Below are 9,926 nucleotides of genomic sequence, written 5' to 3' on the forward strand. Positions count from 1 at the left end.
CTGGCTATTAAACATTTTCGGAATCTCAGACACCCGACAGCAGACTTCGGACTACGGACTTTTCAGATAAGGGAAAGTGTCAAAACATAATTTAGATAAAATGAATATTTTTTTTTTGAAGTCTTGATTATCGATATATACATTTTGTTTATATTTGTATGATTAAAACCACCATACACTGTGAACACATTTACGAAGTGTGGGTATGTGTGTGTTGGGGGGGGGGGGGGTCCCTCACTTGTCCGAGAATTATAATAATAATGTAACGCTCTATTCCCAAGAGATTGTTCGAATTTATAAATTTTAATTTACCACCCTTTTCCAACAAACCATGGGTCAAGGTCTACGACTAAAAAAGCAGTAAATGGCGTCCTCAAAAAAAAATGTTTTGTTGATTTAAAGAAAAAATACCTGGTCTAGGGGGGGGGGGGGGGACATTACCCCATGTCACATACATGTCACAAACATATCATTTACAACTTTTTTCATACCCTATCATACGCGTTACTTGAATTTTTTTATGCTGGTCACCGAATTTTCCTTAAATATACATATACGGCATTTGGCATCCATATTCAACTCTGTTTCCTTCAATAAGTGGGTTATCATAGGATCCACATGTATTTGAAAGGAGAGGGTGAAGAGAAAATAATATTTACGAACCAAAGCAAAGAGCTTTGAACTACACTCGATTATATAACTCTAATTTCAATATTTTTTTCTTTTAAAATATAACTGAATATCATATTCTACGGACGCGTATTAGGGCCGCAGCAGTATCTTTTATTAATTTGTTATAACAAATTATTAATTTGTTATAACAAATTATCAATTTGTTATAACAAATTAGCAATTTGTTATAACAAATTACTATTTTTAATAAAATGAAGGTGTATTCAGATCTACGGAAGCCAGATCGGATCAGAAATCTTATTAAAAGTTGGATTTGTGAAAACAATAAATATGTAAGTTCTGCAGCTACAGCTTTTGACCAATTATGTTGATATGTTAATCTGGATTTACATCTTTTAGCACTTAGTTTTATACAGTCAAACATTATTATTATAAAGATACAATGCATCAAATTCTTTGGTTCCTATAATTGCTTATTCTTAGGAGCTTCAATTGAATTTTGTCCTTTCTTGCTCCCCCCCCCCCCCGGCTTCGTCCTTGACTCCCATCTACCAGGTCATAGCATCCCCACATGTACCAAATGATGATCTACTTTACATACTGCTTTTCAATTTTTAAATGTACCATTAATTTTATGCATGTGTGTACCGAGACAAATGGAGAGAGTGATTATAGGTATTTATGCCTACTGTTCAATCCAGTGTATGTATAATGAATAAAATATATTTTAAACTAAACCGCCGTTCCTAATGCAAAAACCTGAATCTGCTCCTCTGGTGAACCTCCTTGGCCCCAATTTACGCTGGGGGCAATAAAGGCAACATTGACAAAAATGAATTTGTAGATAAATTATCACAGAAAAAATGATAAACACTCCGTAACAATCTTCTCTGAAAACGAAAATAAACAATATTCTTGAGTGGGTAGTACTTGGTAAAATTTTGATTTAGATACCTTGTGTTATCTTTTCATGTATGTATGTAATTTTTACAATCAAAATAAGCGCCTTTTGGAAAAACCCTCAAAGTCCCACCAAAGCCTTCATAACTTATTATTGGCTGAAAACTTTGACAGTTGTTTCTTCAAATTCATTTGTAATTTGTATCCTGGTTGCCTCATATGGGACTACTCATACATTTTACAAGAAATCGGTAAGCAATATAATTTTGTTATAACAATTCACACAAAATATTACACATGTGTAAAGAAGGAAAAATTAGATCTTCTCCCCTGCTGACCCCTGTGTTGACTTTGAAAAAAAAAATCCATTCCAATGTTAATTTCAATGGACGACATTGAAATCATATTAAATTGTCTCAATAGGAAGGATCCAACATTCTATATTTCTTCTACATAATCCCTGGGATGCAGCTATTCTTTTAATTGTCTAACAGAGACATTTATTCCAAGAAACCGACTCAAAACAGAAACAACAACAACAAAACATAACAAAAATTAAAAAAAAAAACCCTGCAATTTCGGTAACAATTTAACCAATATAAAGTGCTTTAATCTAACTTGCAATTTGATCTAAATCCATATTAACTGATCTGGCTTCCGTAGATCTGTATACACCTTCATATTTTGTCAAAAATAGTAATTTGTTAAATCAAATTACTAATTTGTTATATCAAATTACTAATTTGTTATATCAAATTACTAATTTGTTATATCAAATTACTAATTTGTTATATCAAATTAGTAATTTGTTATAACAAATTAGTAATCTGTTTTAACAAACTAGTAATCTGTTATAACAAATTAATAATTTGTTAAAACAAATTACTAATTTGTTATATCAAATTGATAATTTGTTATATCAAATTGATAATTTGTTATATCAAATTATTAATTTGTTATAACAAATTAGTAATCTGTTATAACAAATTAGTAATCTGTTAAATCAAATTACTAATTTGTTATATCAAATAAGTAATTTGTTATATCAAATTAGTAATTTGTTATAACAAATTAGTAATCTGTTTTAACAAATTAGAAATCTGTTATAACAAATTAATAATTTGTTATAACAAATTAGTAATTTGTTAAAACAAATTAATAAAAGATACTGCTGCGGCCCTAATACGCTTCCGTAATATTCTCATTAATATTGGATGAGCCAGGCGTGCTTCAATTTAGGCAAGTATCTAAAATCTGGGGCCTCCGCTGGATCCAGGAAGCTTAGATTCTGGGAATTTGAAAAACAGACTTTTTAATACAAAATGCATTAATTTATTTTAAGTTCGCATCGACGCATTACAATGAAGAATGTGTATTTAGATCTTGTCCATTATTATAATGTAGTTTGAATTATCGGGGGAATTGCATAAACACTATCAGTCTTATATACATGGATATAATAGTTCATGTTCAACAAAGAAACGCCTAAATTATGCTAAAAGTTATTCAACATTTTGCGCGTATATGTATTATCTTTCTCAATTATTTTATATCTTCAAATAATAGAGAAGAAATTTTCATTATTATTTTCATTTTGAGTAATTAAAATCACTCAAGGAAATCAGCCTAGCAATAAACTTTCTTTATGATTCAAATCGAGTATTTTGCTTGCATTTCCTCGTTCTTGATCAAGCCAGATATATTGCAATATGCTAAAACTATTTTTCAACACTCTTTTTTTATATCCGATTTATTTTAAACAAGTAAAAAGTGTTTACTGGTTTCTATATTCAATTTATTTTAACCGAGCCGATGTGAATAAATGACAAAATCACTTATTTTCCTATGTTCCATGTACACTTGAGAGAAATCGAAATTTTTGATCGACTGCATGAGGTTGGACTAAACAAGGTCGGATAAATCTTTAAAATTCAATTTACACAAGTCTCTCCTTTTCACCACATCTACCTTTTTTGAAAATGTTTTTTTGTTTTTATTTGCACAAAAATAGAGGAGAGTGCAACCGCCGTAACCCCCTCTGGATCTATAGCTGCATATCATGTATAGATATATATTAATCAAGATCAATTCATGCACTTATTTGTTTGTAAGATGTCCCAAAATCAATTCTTTTTTAATTTCTACCAATCTCTACAGCTATGACATTGTTTATTATTTTATCTTCATTCAATTTCAATAGATGTAGGAGATACTGAGAAAAAAAATTCTCAGTACAGTACACACATGTTAGTAAATTTGAAAACGTATTTCTATACGTTCCCCGCAAGTCTTCTATTGTTTGCAGTCCGCTGTCCGTAGTACGTTGTCAGATGTCTGAGATTCCGAAAATGTTCATTACCACAATGAGCATGAATGAAAGATGGCTTGAACAAATAACCCAGTAACTTGAATAAATCAGTTTAAGGCGACACATTAGAGGTGTTGAAATAATTATGTTTTCACAAATACTTCTTTTTAAAAACAAAGTCGAAAGAACTTGTCACAAAAATGTATCACAAAATATACTTGTTATAATTCCCTCGTGAAGTCCCTGTCTCAGAATCACCCGTAACTGACAAGTGGAAGACTGGATGGTTGCTCTTGTCACGTTTGGATGATGTTGGCAGCGGAAGAGATGAAATAAATTTCTCGAAGCTGACTGCACACCGTTTATGCTCTGATATGAATTTGGTGGTTATCGGTGATGGTCACTGTGGTTACAACAGCGAAATTTTACTTATCTGAAATGAAGTAAAGCGGTATGCCTATCCTATCGGCCTAAAAGTTATCCAGTACTTTGGCATATTTTCCCACCATACTTCTGGCTGCCACAATTTTGCGGTACAATCTACCATATGTGTCTACTGAATGCCGTGCCCTAAAAAGAAATCGTTTTTATATTCAATAATCTAATGGCAGCATTTTTTTCTAACTAGAATAAAATAATTTTTTGAAAGTGTTTAAATCTTTTTAAACCTCTCGACAGGAATACATATATCCTACAGACACCATACTGACTGTCCTACCATGCTCTTCTATGGCCAAACGCTGCATACGGTGTCATTCTTCTCTGATTTTTTAAAGAATGCAAACATGAAGACCATAAACACCAAGAAATTATACATTTATTCGAAAAAAGTGCAAGTATAATTTTCATGCATTTCTTCGAAATAATCACACTTCAGTTATTATTTACCATATTTAGTCTTTCCTACTAAATGTCTTATTTTATAATGAAAATAACATATTTATACATGAAATACCAAACAAAGTAGTTTTGGAAAGATCAAAATAAATTTTCAATGGTGGTGCGTTAGCAATTTTGTCTATAATATATAAAGGTGTAAATACTGAGCTTACTGAGTATCTATTTCATTTTTAACAAATGGTATCTAGTATCCAAGAAAATATTCAGAAAACAAAGTATTGATAAACAGGAATTACTGTAGAAGGAAATGCATGAAAGTAGAGTTTTCAATCGAATTATCCTAACCTATCTCAGTGTATTTTAAGAATGTTTGAATTGATTACAAATTAAATGTACATTGTAGTTATTTTGTTCTAGATCTAAGGACAGATTATTCTAACCGCATAAAATACCACAGAATCAGAACTCATTAGTGTACAGTGTATTGATGGTTCTTAAATGATTTAGAACTAATTAAATAAAACAAGGTTATGTCAAAGACATACTGAAGAACTCGGGAAAAATAACTCACTTCTATGTCATAGAGTACGCTTGTCATTAGTTTCAGATTCTAGCAATTATCATTTGACAATAGTTTCAATTTTGCAAGTCCTAAAATTAACTCTTCGTGAGTTTTATGTTAAGAAAATCTTAAAATTTCCGAACTGTAGAATATTTTCAAATCATTTAATCAGCTTTAAATCACGTTTATAGAAAATTAGACTGATAGATTTCACGATTTGCAATGAATGACATTTCTAGATTGGCTTTTTTTTTTTAATGAAAATTTTGCCCCCTCCTCCTCATGAAAGGCTGGAAGGCACTTAAATTTTTTCTGTTTATGAAAAAAAGATACTGTTGACTTTGTATGTTTACCTAGTTTCTTTCGTAAGACTTTAAAGAAAAATCTTGGAAGTTCAGGTTCGGGGATTCAAAATGCGCAAGAAAAACCTAATAAACCAAGGGTTTTTATCGGAAAAAAGAAAAGGGAAGAGAAATGAATGTAGAGATATTCCATTCATTGTACAACATTACCCCCTTCCCCCCTCCCCAAAGGAAAAAGAAGAAAACAGGCAAAGACGAGTCAGAAAAGCAATCGCAGGAGTTGCAGACATCTGAGGCAAAACGGTGTCTCCGTTCTAATCCATAATGGGTTTTTTTTTCAAGTAGTGAAATGATTAATTGATTGATTGATTGAATTATGTTGTTTTACGTCCAGTTCTAGAATTTTTCACTCATATAAAGACGTCACCATATACCTGATTATGGCTTCAAATTTAGAGCTCTACCCAGCACGCAGGGCCATTGAGCAGTGAAGAATCTTTATATCGTGCCAACGCCTGCCGTGACACCGGGCCTTGGTTTTTAAGGTCTCATCCAAAAGACCAGCAACTTTTGCTTCAAGGTTCCGAGTGCTTGGCGAAGGAACAGTTGTTAGCTATTTTATAGCGACTTACGTCAGTAGCGTCCGGAGTTTAAATCCACGACCTTCCGGACACGGGGTGAGAGTATTGGAATTAAAAGGTGATGATAACGAATAGTGATCGATCTAAAAAAAAAAAAAAAAACAACAACAACATTCCATTCCAGATGTTGGATCAGCTAGGTGCTACATCTGTCGCAAGTTATTTGTATAATTGGTAAAAATACGTAAGTCAAAATAAGACCCAATTATAGGTTGTATATGCTAACAAGGTCAAAAGACCATTAGAATTTACGAAATGCTGACTTTCGACGAGGCTGATGAAATTCCTTGTAACATGAAGTTATCTGCCAGTAGCCTGCCTTGGTTTGAAAAATTGACCGTACTCAGAGCATGCCCTTGAGTACCAAATCAGTCGCGAGACATAAACATCTCCAAAGACTACAAAGACGTTGTCGATGAGGAACTCCAGCATTCTTTTAATATCAACTTCAAAGTAATTGTATATAGGATCAGAGTGATTTTTAACAAAGTAATTTTGTTAATGACCAGTCACAAAATATGAAAATTTCTGAGTTCCATTTTAAATGAAGAAGCAGTAAGTTGTTTATCGTATCAAAAAGCCTAGTTTTTAATTTATCGTGAGGAATGGTTGAATAAAGCGTAGAAAAGTCATAAGTTTTGATATTACTTAATTGTCAGTTTTTGATAATCCACATTTGATTAAGTCCACTTCTAGAAGATGAAGTAGCATGGTACTTCTGATGTTTCTCCTTTATTGCCTGACGCCACTAGCGTCAGGCAGTATAAGGAACAAATTTTCCATGGTCCGAAACTAAGCGATCATACTTATTGAGCTAAATTTTGTTCAAACTGATTTACATTGGAATTTGTTACCGGCATTTTAACAAATACAGGCTAATAAATGACCAAACAGTGGCATGTCTTCGATATATTCGTTAATCTGTAATATTTGGTTATGACATTTGAGAAAGTCAATTGTACATTTTGTGTAATGAAGCTGGAAACAATACAATACAGCATATTTGATTGTTATCTTAAAACATCTAATAATACAGCCAGGAAATGAACTACTCCACGCTATGATTTTAAAATGTTTAATGTGGATGTTTAGAAAATCCCGATGTCGCTCCTTGATGAAACGTTTATCACTTTTCTTGCTTTTACGTTCCATAGATATTGACTGATTAAGTCAGGCAAGTTTTTTGAAAAGCTATTACTTGTAGCAGTTAATACTTTTGTACGGATACAATGTGAGGAGGGAAAATATAAATGTCTTCGCTACGACGTAAGATCAAATTCTATATTTTTTCCTTATATATTTTACCTTAGAAGGATGGCACATAAGAATAAAAGCAATTTATCGACTGGTTTTAAACTTTTAAGAACAAGTCAAAAGAAGCTGTTTCAGAGACTCGGGGGAAAAAGTAACTTAAAATATGAACATCTGATGATAATGAAGGATTTTAGAGAATCTCTAGGTAAATAATACTCAGAAGATAAAAAGAAACAGAGACTGTTTCCTTAATATACTTAAGTGTTTAAGATATCAAGCAAAACATAGAAAAAAAGAAAAGAGTTCGAATATTTAAGAGCTAGTATTTACAAAAAAGAAACCATCAATATGTCCCACACAGAACAGGTTACAACTGTACAATATGGCTGTTTAAATGGTTGGGTCAAAAACTGTGTATGTAAAACAACATTAGATGTCTTTATTCATATGCTAAAAACTTGGCATGCCCAGGTCCCAAGACCATGAATTGAGAAAAAAAAGTTAAGTAAAAATTTTGATTCTGAATACCGTATCGAGTTTTATTTCTCATACCAGAAAATTCGGAAAATTCAAGAATTCGTAGAATAACTAAATGCAAACACATGATAAAAATTTGTGTGATTATGAAAATTATTTCAAGTAAGATTCATTTGAAATTTTAAATCATTCTCAGTTTATGGTTTTAATGCCATATTCAATTAAATTCTCCACTTATATGGAATGACCTAACAAGAGAAAGAAGGCAGACAATATTCAGAAACTTGAAGTTAGGGAATTGGTCAATGGCAGGAATGTACAAGCAGATGCTCTGAAAGTATTTTCAATGAACTACTAAGTATCGAAAGACCTTGGAAGGAATCTTTGGAGAATGTGAAAAATTAAACTATGAAAAATATAATTTTCGGAGACGGGTTGGATATAATGACGCATATGAAGAGAAACAGCTACTTAGTATTAGCAATATTCTCAGGAAGGCTTTATTCTCAGTCTAAAACTTTCTTTGCTGCAGAGAATCGGAAAAAGGCAGAACGCTCCGTCAAAACACTGTTCCCTTTTAAAACCGATGAAATTTCCTTACCATTTGATGAAATGATAAAATGCGAGAGTGAGGTTTTGTTTTGATTCGTCATTAAGGACAAAACTTGATAGAATATCTGCTGTCGACTGGGGCAGTTAAGATGATCTAGATCATGATATAAAGTATTGAGTTTATTATTTCGTGGTAATCGAATTGTTTTGCTTTAAAATGGCATTGAATGTCGTTTTGTTAAGCAAGAATATGCGACATATATGCAGCTGGAACTAATATTATTAAGAGTGCGCCGATGGAAAATTTTGAAAGGAATCTGAATTGATAACATTTTTTTCGGAACAGAAATAAATACGAAAAATTTAGGTCTCCGATTCAAACACAGGTGCACTCACCGATCCGGGTAGTCACTGCATTCTTAAGGACATACGCAACGTAGTTTGAACTTTATTGTCTTTTTCCCTGGAGTTGAAGAGTTCCAATACTTAAAGGAACTGTGTGCTACATTTTAATTGTCTATATATGGTGTTGTATACTTCCTCTAAAAGAAGTTTGGATAGACAAAACACTTAGAATAAAAGTTTAGTAATTTTTGTATATTTTTCTTTAAATTATACAAGAATTTTCATCAGTTGATATCTTTTCAAAACCCCAGGTAATGCATGCTGATTTTTTGTCTAAGAACACCTGATTGCCCTCTCATCTTAAATTAAGAATATCTTGAAAAATTATCAGTAGGTAAGGTACGTTGCGTATGTCCTTAAAATAGGTATTTTACAACGCACTTTGAAAAATTACGCACTTTGAAAAAAAATTTCAAAGTGCGTTAATTTTGGGACCACGTTAACGCACTTTGAAAAAAAAAATTCTTTTCAAAGTGCGTTAATATCGACCATATTAACGCACTTTGAAAAAAAATTTGCACGGCATGGTCAATATTCTTGCAAATTTTAGACATGATAAATAATTATTCGATCCTGGTTGGATAACTTTTCGCTGATGACGTCAGGATCTGAGATATAGACGTTTTAAAGATTTTTAGGAGTTGTCTTGTTTCCAAAGGTTCTTGTAACTGTTATAAAAGGGAAATGGGTCTTAGAAATAATGGAGGAATGATTGTTTAGTAGCACAGTTTCGTTTCTTTTTTTTCTTTTCTTTTTTAAATTTTATCCAGTCTCTAATAAGTTCGGTAGATGTAGGTGTCGATAAGTGACTTAAAGCATCACATTTTTCTTAGGGAAAAGGGAGCAATTATGATTTTCCATACCATGAAAATTCTCTCTCTTTCTCTCTCTCTCTCTCTCTCTCTCAACTTTTTTGTCATGTTCATCTATCTATCTATTGTGAACATATATGAAACAATGGTTGACACATTTATTTGATAGTAAGAAAATAAACCTTAGCCACATTACTCACTTGACTGAAATTTTTACCTCGTTCACTAATAACTTTTTCT

This window comes from Saccostrea echinata, unplaced genomic scaffold (genome assembly GCF_033153115.1).
Source record: "Saccostrea echinata isolate AGI-Se365-2 ecotype Australia unplaced genomic scaffold, CSIRO_AGI_Sech_v1 ptg000009l, whole genome shotgun sequence".
In the NCBI taxonomy this organism is placed as follows: Eukaryota; Metazoa; Mollusca; class Bivalvia; order Ostreida; family Ostreidae; genus Saccostrea; species Saccostrea echinata.